Source organism: Columba livia, chromosome 18 (assembly GCF_036013475.1).
Source record: "Columba livia isolate bColLiv1 breed racing homer chromosome 18, bColLiv1.pat.W.v2, whole genome shotgun sequence".
Lineage (NCBI taxonomy): Eukaryota > Metazoa > Chordata > Aves > Columbiformes > Columbidae > Columba > Columba livia.
In genome coordinates, this window is record NC_088619.1 from 3,595,431 (window position 1) to 3,607,603 (window position 12,173).

Consider the following 12,173-nt stretch of genomic DNA (forward strand, 5'->3'; position numbering starts at 1 on the left):
AATTCAAATAAACTTCCTTGACTATTATTTCTTTTTATTGCACGGCAGGTTTGGGGTTGGTTTTGTTTTGTTTGTTTTTAGGAGGAAAATGGAACTTCTAAATATTCTCCTGCCTGGAAGTTCCATTTCACCCCGCAGTGTGCCCAGCGCGGGGGAGCCTGGTTAACATCTTTACACCCTTGTGCATTGCGCTGTTTTCCGCAGGTGCTCCCAGCCACAAGTGTGGACGGATCCTCCTCTGCTGCTCCCTCTCAGGCTGCGGTCCCGGCAGGAAGGGGAAAGTACAGGGAGATATATCTTCACCGGATTCATAAATCGCTGTAGCTCTGTTTGCACCGTGGGGACTATCGAAGCCCAGTGAAACGCAGATTCCCCGTGCTCACTGTGTGAGGAAACGAACACTTTCACATTCCCTTTTTACTCTCCTAGATAATAACTCTTTTGTTTTAACAAATCTTTCACTTTCAGGGGTGATTAGATACTTTATCTGAATGAATCCTATTATTTAAAGCCTTTCCTGCCTGCTTCTCAGTGTGCATTCTGACTCATGTACCTATTTTCATGTAGAGATTATTTAGAGAAGGTATTTTTTTTTCCCTTTTAAAAATAGCAGCAAGCAGGTTTTTGGACCAAACCTTATCTGTCTGTACGGCTGGTCATTGGTGCCCAGCTTAGCGACAAGAACGGATGCGAAAACGCCATCGCTAACGCTTGCTGATGATGTTTCACTGCTGCAGAAGAGGCTGCAATGGAAATATGGAGCCTAACTATGATGTTCGCAGGGCTTGGAGTATTACAAGATGCTAAACCACAAAGATACAGCCAAAACGCAGCAGCGCGTTGCCGCGCACCCTCAAGCTGGGATCTGCCTGATCGGACCATGGGAAGGGAGGAGGCTGCAGTCACAGTTAACCAGGAGCAGCATGCCATGTTCTTTAATATAAATACCACTAACGTATGTGCATAGGATGCATTTTCATTGAGCTCCCCATGTACTACACACCCACATGCTCCATGTGCAGCCGTTACGTCCGCCTCATTCTCCCCGTTCAGCCCACACTCCTACTTAGTGTGGTGCTCCCTGGCCAAGGTAATTTTTAAACTCCTTACTAATCATCTCCTACAGCACGATCCTGCATCTTCCTGACATACCTTTCTTGAAACCAGAACGTCGAGGCTCTGCTGCAAAAATAGCCACATGAACCTGGAGTCAACATCCAAAGAGATCTATTAAAGAAGCGGCCAGATACAAAGAGATCGGGGAGGGAGAAGGAACAGGAGATGGTAATTTGTGTTCCCCTGACTGAGGGGATTTATCTGCATTTCTAGTTAATAAAAGACATTAATTGATTCACATTTTCTATGGCTGCACACAGCTATTTCTGGCTGGAAGGAGACACTCTGAAATGGAATGAGTCAGACCAAACCTGTTATGTCACTCTGGGACCCCGAAAGATTTGTTAATAGTTCTGAAAAAATTGAGTTGCTTCACATGGCTATTTTCTCCTCAGACATCAAAAGCAGAAGGAAAGTACAGTAATTCTGAAGACTGACTACTATTTTTTTTACATGGTCCTTTGCGTTTGACAAGTAGCAACAGGATAATCAAAGAGCTTTGCTCTCTGTGAGGCACTTGCGTAGAAATCTCGGTTGGATTTATCAGCCCAGCTACACGTAATCTCCAGAGACTCAGCTCTAAGCTCAGGAGAGTCCGAGCAGGTCACAGCTCCTCAATTCACTTCCTACAATTTCTTCCAGATTGACTTCACGAAGCAAAAGATAGTGCTGAGTTTTACAGGAAGGAAAGTCTTTTTTTTTTTCTCTGAAAAATATAGAGAAAAACATTGTCTTTTCACCAAACTCTTCTTCCCCACAAAGGCACCTGTTTCCTAGCCAGGAATGAGGCTCTTTATTCTAAAATGAAGTTGCACTGGTGACCAAACTGTTTGAAGTTCCTTTGTGTTCAGCGGGGGTTTGAGCGGCCACTCAGGTATCCTGTGTTCCCCTCTGGGTCAGGGTGTCCTGTGGGGTGACACCTCGAGGAGACAACGGCTGCTGTGACACACGTGGCGGCTCTGCCCAAGGACAGGAGACGATAAATCATGGGGTGGAGACCAGCCAAGGGGCTGAGACGGTGGCCCAAAGTGACAAGGGACATGTAAGGAAGCCCACCTGTGCCTCCAGCCCTCCGACAGCATTTCCATGGTCAGTTTGAAACCGAGCAATACGTATGCTTTGTTTTTCACCAGAAGACCAAAAAATATCTGCAGAAAATGTTGACAAATTGAAAGCATTTGTCATTTCTGCTTCTGTTTCCGTGGTGATTAAGAAAAAACCAACCACCAGTATTTCCAACTAAGACAACAAAGCCTCCAGCTCACAGCCGCGTCCAGTCTGTCCTGATATTCGCCCTTGCTCTCGCCCCCACGCTTCAAACCAGCATAACAGTGGCAGGAGCCTGTAAACTGGGCCTCCTGCTCATCTACAAAGCTGGAGCCTCTTTGCCCTTTTAACTACCTGGCCAGGGCTGTTCATGACAGGATAAATGTCTGTAACTAGCCTCAGTCTATTTAAAAAGTGATAGTTATGCTCTGTTGTCATGTCAGTTTTTGACAGGGAAAAACCATCACTGTCAGTGGTGATGATGGAACGTGCTCTCCGTTGTTTTCTCCAACCTTTTTTGTGGTGTTGACATCTTAAACATTTGCAGTTCCTGGACATCAGAAGAGCCCATCAAGGGGTTCAGCTCTGTGTTACAGATATGCAAAGCAGAAGCCTGGGTTTCTTCTGAACTTTCCTCCCACTGGGTGCTGAGACTAATTTAGCAGCATAGGGTTTGCAAATCTACGTGCAGCCCTGGCACAATAGCGGTAGCTGGCTTAAGGTGTGTGTGGGGGGGTAGAAGTGCAGTCATGTTAAAATCCTTACAGCTCTGACAAATCTGCCTCCAGACACACTCACATTGTCATCTTGCTTAAGGAAAAAGCGTGCTAGAGAAAAAGGATGGTAACTGGGCACCCTCGAAGCCTCTGCAGCCACGGAGCCTGTAGCGATGCGGATTTGTGAGCGCCGCTGGTCGGATGAGCTGCTGGGTTGCAGTGTTTCAGTCCTCCCTCTCTGTACCAGAAAGAGGGTGAGGGGGTATTTGGAGAAAACCACCTTTTTGTGAGAGTGTTGCGTGTTGACAGACACAGAGAAAGAAATCTCAGCCTCTGAGTGCTCTGGCATCAGCACCCCCCTAAGCCCCGGTCTCTGTAGCCTTCTGGCTCCCAAACCCGAGGTCTCCTGCTTGCACATAGCAACCAGTCATTTTGCTGTCTTTTTATTCTGTATCAGTGAAGACTTGCATTAAAACATCTGAGAATCCTTAAAGACAAGAAATTACTGTGGCAGAGCAAGGATCAATGCAAGGAAGATAAATACAACTTGTGCTAGCTGGAGCTCTTGTACTTCAGAACACAAATCGCAAAATGTGATGCCAAGCTACAAATCCAGGGTAGTCCTTCCATAATGCCACGTTCTTTAACTGTGACGCGCTGTGTTGTGATTCTACAGAGTCAGCTTCAACTGACACTGAAGTTCCGAGCTTGTTTGAAGGAGCAATGCTGCTGAAACGGTCACACCTCTCCTCCCCTTGCTCCCATGCCTGTTCTCAAGCCACCACAGCATCCGTGAGGACACGCGGTGAACCGGCCTGGCTTCAAAGCAGTCGGGCTTTGGTTCTGTCCAACTTGAATTCTCTAATCTGGCTCGTTGTGTGCTCACACTGGCGCTTGTGCCGACCCAAAGGAAGATGCATCGAGAGGAAGGGAATGAATGGGCAGTGGAAAAAGTCTCTCCCTGCTGTGGTTTTAGGGGATGCTATTTTAAACAACACCCAAACCCACTGGTTTTAGCTGTAAGGCTTGTACACAAATCGTAGTTGATAGAGAAACTCACCTGTCTTAGGATGAGTTGAACTGCTGCAAAGATGCCCACCCCTCACCCTGGTCCCTGGAGAGCCCACACGACCAGCTGAGACTAAAGGCCCCATTTTTAGATGCTATAAATAAGATTAAATGAAACCATCTTCATGCCCAATGTGTGAGCCTCCAAAGCTGGTGTGAGCCTTGTAAGGCTGTGGGTGACCAGAGGAGGATGTGAGGGGACAGGGAGCGGTGCTGGGGCCTGGCTGCCCCCCCGGCCACTGCACCGAACTCCCTCCCCGCTTTGGAGAAGTCTGGAGGCCTGACAGTGGAAACATGGGGCCTCTCTCTGCAGGGTAACCAGTGGGGATGGCAGAGAGGAATGTAATAGCCCCATCTGCTTTATTTCTGGTGCATTCAGATGCTGCAGAGCAAGGCTGTGCATAGGCACAACCTTTGGGAAGGTCTGAGCAGCTGGAAGCTGATGTACTCAGAGGCACAGCAGCTCTTTTTTGAGGGATGTTATTTGTCCTTTCAGAACAGAACTGTAAAGACTCAAACAATCCACCCTGCTCTGGGAAACTGTCCTTTATTCTGCTCCCCATTGGGCACTCTGGGTTGCTGGCACAAGGTTATTACAGAAACATTGTCCCTGCTGGGCTCCAAACCTGCTCATAGAGCTCCCAAGAGAAAAAAGGGACCCATCCTCCAAGCCTTGTACCATGAACGCTGGGACAGCGTGTTCCTCTGAGAACTGACCAGGGTCCATGCCATGGAGCTGGTGTGCTTGTCCCAGTGCACACCAGTACGCTAACTGGGTGACCGGTGGAGAACCTTGCAGCTCTGACCTTTAAACCTCCTGCACTAAACCCACCCGTGACCCATCTTCACCCTCTTGTCTTTGTGCTGATATTGTCATTTAGTTTACATGTTATTTTCCCTCTCAGCCATTAAGCCACCACTGTGATGAAGGATGATCCCATGTCTCCCAGTCTTCCTCTTCTGGGCTAAACAAGTTAAACTCCAGTCTCATCTTGCCTAGCAGGACAACCTCTCCCTAGAAAACCCTCCTTGAAGCACAGTTCTGTACCTGCTCCTGTATGAATTGAACCTCCTTGGACAGAAAGGGCAAAGAGAAGCTGCTCAATGGCTCCTGCACCTCCTGTGGGTGATTTCTTATCCAGAGAGGACTAGATAACAGCTCAAAGGCACCATTTTTTGGTGCCTTCTTTCTGTTCCCCAGTGGATGGCCCATACCCATCCTGAGGGCTGGAGGCTTCTGGCTCTGGGTCTCTGATCAACGCAAGGACTATGTATTTAGCAGAAGGTGAGGGCCCTCAAACTGGATGTATCAGAGAGGTCTCTTTTTGGGGTAATCATCCAGGTAGATGATGGAGAAATTAGACGTGGTTAAGATGAAGCTCCTCTGGCCTGCTCTGGATGTGTGGTTTGGGATGAGCTCCACAGCAGGGCCTCTTTCTCCCCAGGCTCAACGGAGGCTGAGTAGCAAAGTCAGATGGAGATGTCAGAAAGAAAAGAGGAACATCTGTTGTAACTCATATATGCCTGGGAAACCCATGTGAGCAAACATTTAAGCACACTTCTCTCCTAGGCAGCAGTGCAAACTGGCAGGTAGTCCTATTCCCACTCAAGCTGGTGGACCGAAATCATGGCTCCATCACAAGGATGCTGGTTCATTGCAAAGGGTGAAGAAGATATTGACACTGTGAAATATCTGCTCGTAACTATTATATGTCTGAATTGGCATTTGTGCAGACATGGGGATTCTGCTGGGAATTGTCTCCCAAGTTATAGTGAGTCCCCACTGCTGCAGGATGATAAAAAGGATCCTGAGGAGGAGAAGTTAATGTTGCTTATTCTCTCTCACTTCCTTTCAAATGCTGCTCAAGATTTACTGGAAAATCCACTGTCAGGTCACTGTTGCCAAATCTGAGCTTCACCAGTACTGCTCCTCAGCCCCAGAGATCTGGAACAGAAGGCTTTCTGGATGAGTCTGTCCTAAAGCCTGAACAACACCTCAGCACCCTCCAGAAGGAAAAATGTTTACTCCTTTCTGCACGAGCAAGCGACCAAGGGAGCACCCAGACACCACCACGTCATGAGGATAAGCCAGAGCCTGTTGGTTGGCGCAAGGGCAGACTGAGCAGGTCCCGTTTCTGACCGTCTCATCCATGCGGCCCAGGTCATCCTGAGGGTGCCACAGATCTGGATCCCCTTTCTGGTACAGTCTGAAAGTCACCTCAGCTTGTACTGCGCTCACAACTAATGGCACAGTCCGAGGTACCTACACTCACTGTATCTTCTCCTCCCACTTAGTCTCCAGCTTATTTCTATCAAACTGCCCTCCTGATTTATGTGTCATGTTTGATCCATGTTCCAGTCCTGTTTCTGCCTTTCCTTCCCCAACTTCAAGTTAAGACAGTCATCCCAATTAATTTGATGGCTTTCTTGGGAAATACTGGTGGAGGAAAAGGCTTTGAAAATGGTAAAAATTCTCTCTGTGATGATTGCCATCCTCAGTTCAGTGTCTCTTGTGCACTTCCTCCTAAATATTTCAGGGTACTTCCGTCTTATCTGCATATGAAAGAGAAGTCAGCAGATCTGAAAGGCTTGTTTAGAAAATCCAACTGCAGATATCTGTTTTGTTTTCACTGGCTCTATACAAACCCTTATTCACATCCAAGGGGTGAAAGCTCTGTAACGAGCATGATGATGACAGTGTACAGCATCCCTGGCACCGGCAGGAAGGGCTCTCCTCGGTGGCATGGTGGAGGGAGACGCGTGGCGTGGACACGCTGTGCCTGTGGCCACTGCCTGGCTCCCTGTCCCTGCTCTTGCACACAAAGAGTTTCAAAGGATCGTCAGCCACTTCGGGGATCTTGAGAAATAAGTCACGAAGCTCAAGATCTTCCAGAAGGCTTGTTTTGTAACTGAAGGAACGGCAGGGAAACAGGAAGGTAAGGTCTCAATGCAGTGCACTTGAGCATGTAATTCTGTGAATGGATGAAACAAAATGCCACCGTACACGCGTCTGCACTGCACGCGAGGGAGGCTGCGGGGATCACAGACACCTCGCCAGGGGCAGAAAAAGCCACTGGAACATGGGGCACAATCATTTTGCACAACCTCTTCCTATCACTCACCAAAAGGCAAGTGAGAATCAATGATACTTGACACTGGCTGTTGCCCCGATGAGCCAGGGGAGGATGTGTCAGTGCCACTGAGATCTGGAGTCACGGGGCTACATGCATGTTTATGTGGCAGATGCTGTGTCAGGATGTACTACAAGACACAGAAGGGGCCTGGAAGCTGCCAAGCTACTGACAGGACCTTTCTCACTCTCTGCTTTGCTTTTGGAGGGCAGGGGTGGGCAGGCAGCAGCCTGGTACACTGGCTACCGTGCCCCCCGTGAGAGAATTCATTTGCAGCAGGCAGGGATCAGAGCCTGCACAGCGCTTAAACATTTGAGAGAGAGACAAACAGTGCGGCTGATGCAAGACAAAGTGCTGTGTCCTTGTGGGCTAAAATCACTCTAACTTCTGTTGCACCTCTCAGTCCAAAACAAAGGCCAGCAACGCAGCGTGTGCCCTTAGCAGGTTTCACGCAGAATGTAACCACCAGAAGAAAGGCTGCAGTGTCACCAAGCACAACATCAAAGCTGTGTTTCCTCGCCAGAGGCCACAATGAAGCTGTGAGGGTCAGCTGTGGTGCCCCACCTCGTGCCATCTGCAAACATACCACAGTGAGTTGACTTTTCAGTTGTCACCGAACCTCTTCCATGCAGTCGTTAATCACTTCTCACTCCCCTTAGTTGGAGTATCCTGTTTTTCCCTCAGGTCACACCAGACTGGAACAAAGGGAGGGTATTTCTGGTGCTCTGGGTACACAGCATTAACTTCTACAAGACCAAGAGTCACCAAGAGTCACCAACCCTGGAGGCACTTAAAAGACATATAGATGAGGTTCTTAGGGACATGGGTCAGTGCCAGAGTTAGGTTATGGTTGGACTTGATGATCTTGGTCTCTTCCAACCAAAATGATTCTGTGACTCTAAGGTGAACCCCTGCCCTGGACACTCAGGGGACAGCACGAACTCGAGGAGGTTTCCTCCAGTCCCAGTCGTTTGAGGCACTTGAGCTTCACACCTGAACATTCATATTCCTTCTCTCTCTCCTCTTTTAAAACTTACAGTATTTTTCCTGTCTCACTGACCAAAAAAGTATCATGACCTGTGCTTTGTGTCCTGCACACTCTTGATCTCAACAGCACCTTGTGACAGGGAGATCCACAGGTGAGTACTCACACTAGGTCAAAAAGCATTTCTTGCTCTCCATTCTAAATTCAACATTTTTAATTCAATGCCTGTGAGTTGCCACAGAGAGGATGCGCAGTACTCGCCAAAATACCTTCTCTGTCCCAAATCCACTTTACAAACTCTTACCTGCAGCTCCCCCCAAGCACAGACACTTTGCCAGGCACTTTTAAAGTCTTTATTCACATACCTCCTAATAGAAACCTCAGGTTATTCTCATTGCCTATATTTGAACAGGCTCTATTTTTAGTTTCCTAGTTTAAAATGAATATGAGGACATGCCTTTTATAGACTGTATGCTCTTGGTAACCGAGCATATCTTAAATTAATAACAGTAACATATACTTTGGAATAAAACTTGTGTTACATTTTAAACAACTGAGGCAGAGTGATGACATAAAAAGAACAGATAAGAGTACAGTACCTTAATAAAATTTTGAAGGGCTATGCCTCCAACAAGGAACCTGTGAGCTGTGTGCACAGATATGGCTCCACATAAAGAGCAGATCTGCTCAGAAATGCGATTGTGTAGGATGAGGGCCTTTACTCAGCAGATCTGCATCTCACTGTCGGTACTAACGTTTTTCTTATCGTAGCCAGGAAGGCAACCCCCGAGCCCAAGCTTCTCCTGCATCCAACACAGCATTTGAGCAAACCCCACCAGCAAAATCCAGACTCCTGGAGTCAGGCTTCAGTTTCCATCCTGAACAGAACACTTCTTTTTGTTCACATTATAAGCATATTTATTCCACGAATATCAGCTACTTTTTCTTTTAAAGAAAAGGGCTCTGATGTGTCTTTAACTCATTCCTTGTTCAGAGGGGGAAATGCAAACTGGGAAAGTAAACCCACCATTTTCTCAAGGGGCAGGTGTGCAGCAGCGCTATGGTATGGTCTGCACTGGCATACAGAAGTTAATCTTCTGCAGCAGAGCCAAGCCAACGCCATCAAAATCAATTTAAAAATACCAGTCATTGGCAGAAAGTGGGTTTGGAATCAGCCTTTTAGTAGAGGAACTAGGCTGTCATCCAGAAACTGTATGTCAGCTATATGAATTATTGGCAAAAACCCCGTTTATCTCTTCATTCACTTGATGCTAGGACTATTCAAGAGTCAGAAAAACTGCCATGACGAGATCCGTTCCTGCACAAACGCCTCCCGCTCCATGCACCTTGCTAGGAGCATTGTCTCAGCCTTTGCCTCCAGCCGGAACACTGCTCCCTGTTCTGCAGCCACTAATTTAGGGGGAAATTGAGTGAAAAAAAGGTGCTTCTTGCTTTTCACCTGTCAGGCAAAGAATCACAGGCTCAATGTAACCAGCAGCCTCAGAAACTGCCCCAGGCCTGCGTCCTGACAGCTGCGCCCATGGGAGCACCCGCAGCAGCAAGGCCCTGCATGGGAACCATGTCCTCACTGAGGAGAACCTCTAGAGAAACCGTCATGACTGTCTTTACACAAGGAAATAAAGGCACACCGCTACGAAAAGTCATAGTGGGCATTTGTTTTCAGGAGTGTCATGGCCTCCACGTGAGGGATTTGCGGACCCTGGGAGTTGTAAAGTCACTGTCCGAAGAGCGCGGGTGGCAGAATGGGTTTACTCCAGTTCTGAGGAGAAATGGAGATGCAGTCAGAAAGAGCTGTCCTAGAAGCGTTATGACTGCGTTCTTCTCAACAGATGACAACTTCTAGAGCACTTGCTCATGCCCGAAAAGAGAGGCAGGAGGAGGAGTGCAGGACTTGCTCTGGAAAGTCCAACCGAGGAGAAAATGCTCTGCTCATTGTGGGGGACTACGGTGGGCCCGTGGCTTCCCTGACAGAGGGTATGGGAACAGAAATTAGCCTTGAAGATATTATGGCCTACCCGTGAGAAAGATGGGAATAAAGGAGTATCTGGAGATGTTATGGATGTACCTGTGAGAGAGAAGGGAGTAGAAGAATAACATTGATGATAGCAAAACCAGCCAATGATATGTTACTGCTGTAACTTGTAACCAATAATGAAGAAACACATTAATTGGTAAAACTGTATAAAAATGCACTTGTGGCAATAAATGGAGACTGTTGTTTGTACGTAAGAGCCTGGTCTATGGCGTTTGTCCGTCTCAACCACAACAACTCATCCTTCAACCCACAGCCTCACTTCCCCACACAACCTGCTGTTCTCCTAGGGTTTCTTGGAGAACTTGCTGGCCCTACCATCTCCTGAGAAGCTCCAGGTAGCGAGCAATCTCCATCCCGAGGACAATGCCAGATGAGGGCTGCCCGCTCCCTCTGCTCGAGTCCCGAGGGGACTGTGGCACTGTGACTCAAGGGCCTGCCCGCTGCCATGGCAGCAGAAGCAATTCCTGCCACAGGGGGTGGTGAATTCATTTCAGCCTCAAAGCACTTACAAAGGACATTGTAATGCAGTTACTCCCCTGATCTCCTCCCTGCTCCTTGGGAACCCGGCGCTTTTTGTTCCTGGAGAACAGTAGCTCCTGGAGAACTTTCCTCGCCTATAAAAATGGCACAGCACAACCTCATTTCATTACCTAAACTCAGTCATGGAAATGTCAGGAAATCGCTGAGCTCTGTCTCTCCCTGTGTGCCCAAAGAGTAACTCAACAGTTAGAAATATTTTCTGGCTAAAGCAAGACCTTTCAGGTAGATGCCAGAGAGAAACTGCTCTTTCTCTGGAGCAAAAAAATAAGTCTGGGCTTAACTGTGTAAACTTCTTAGCAGTTGCTCCAGTATCTACTGCACCAACCTATGAAGGAAAAGGCCTTAGACTTGTGAGTGCTGTGTCTCCCACAAGCCCAGGACTACCAGCAGTTATCCTGGCACACAGGGAAGAACAGGAGCAAGGCAATGGATGTCCCATTCCTGCTGGTGACCTCGGCCTGTGGCATCAGGATCGATGACACATGAAGGCTCTCTCCACTGAGTAGAGAAGGATTTTGGTGCCCAGCTGAAAGCACAAGCCTGACACTTTAAACCAGAGAGGGAAGGAATCATCTGGCTACACTACAGACCTCTCAAGTGTCCTTGCAGCCCCATGAATGGAAGATTAATGGCTCAGTGACAAATGTCACCAGCATTAGTCACTATGAGACAATCTAAACGGAAGGAAGTTTCAAGCCTACAGGATCTGCCCTGTCCTGGAAGAGCAAAGCAGCCCTGCTGGGATGCAGCTGCACCTGGTAGGACAAGAAAAGGATGAAAACTTCTACATCTGCTGCCTCTGAACCAACAGAGCAATATGCTAACAGGAGCAGGCCCTATGCAACAGCGCATTACAGTTCAGCCTCTGTTCAGCTAAGGCTGGATTAAGGGCCCAACACACTAGAAGTCATAGATTTTGTGCTTAGACTAAGTGAATTTTATTATCCTTTTGACTGCAAAACAGCTCTCGTCAGAAAGCCCCCATTCAGCTGTTTTACTCTGCACCTCTTGGAGCATGGACACCAGACCTGCAGCAAAGTCCTGGCAGTATTAAACAAAACTCGCTTTGGAATAATATGAAGAATTCCTCCAGCTGAGCAACAGAACAGGAACTAAATGATGAGAGAACCACAGGTCTGGAAAAGTAGGTCTGGGACAACCAAGTGACGCTGTAAACTATGAAACTTAATTTTCCTACTTCAAGAGCTGCTGCACACCTGTAAATCCAATAAAAGAAGGAATAAGACATCTGGGGCATGTGTCCCTCTGGTCTGTCCCTGTCTAGGAATTATGGTTCCCATCTTCAACCTGGGGCCTTTAGACACCACCACAGTATAAACTTGACACAGTCAGGGGCCTGCATGCTGTCAAGATATAGAGATTAATCTGTTTCAAAGAGCAGAAAAAGTCAATCAGTAAGTTCAAGTCTGTCCCTCAAGGACTGTCTGCAATTGCTTTTGTTGTGTAAACTCCCTACAATTGTCCACAGTTTTATACTGACTATTAAAGGATGA

The 12,173-nt window shown here is 47.6% G+C and overlaps 1 protein-coding gene and 1 long non-coding RNA gene across 8 annotated transcripts in view; one reads left to right on the plus strand and one right to left on the minus strand.

The window, feature by feature from the left end:
- The window catches only part of LOC110360273 (uncharacterized), a 30,086-nt gene extending 19,773 nt beyond the window's left edge, over positions 1-10,313 (plus strand). For all 4 annotated transcript variants that reach the window (XR_010466993.1, XR_010466992.1, XR_002416057.2 and 1 more), the window contains one exon: positions 205-10,313. This is a non-coding gene — a long non-coding RNA (uncharacterized LOC110360273). The remainder of the gene's footprint in view (positions 1-204) is intronic.
- Positions 1-12,173, minus strand: part of SHISA6 (shisa family member 6) — a 245,111-nt gene that overhangs the window by 163,232 nt on the left and 69,706 nt on the right. The gene's annotated exons all lie outside the window — the stretch shown is intronic.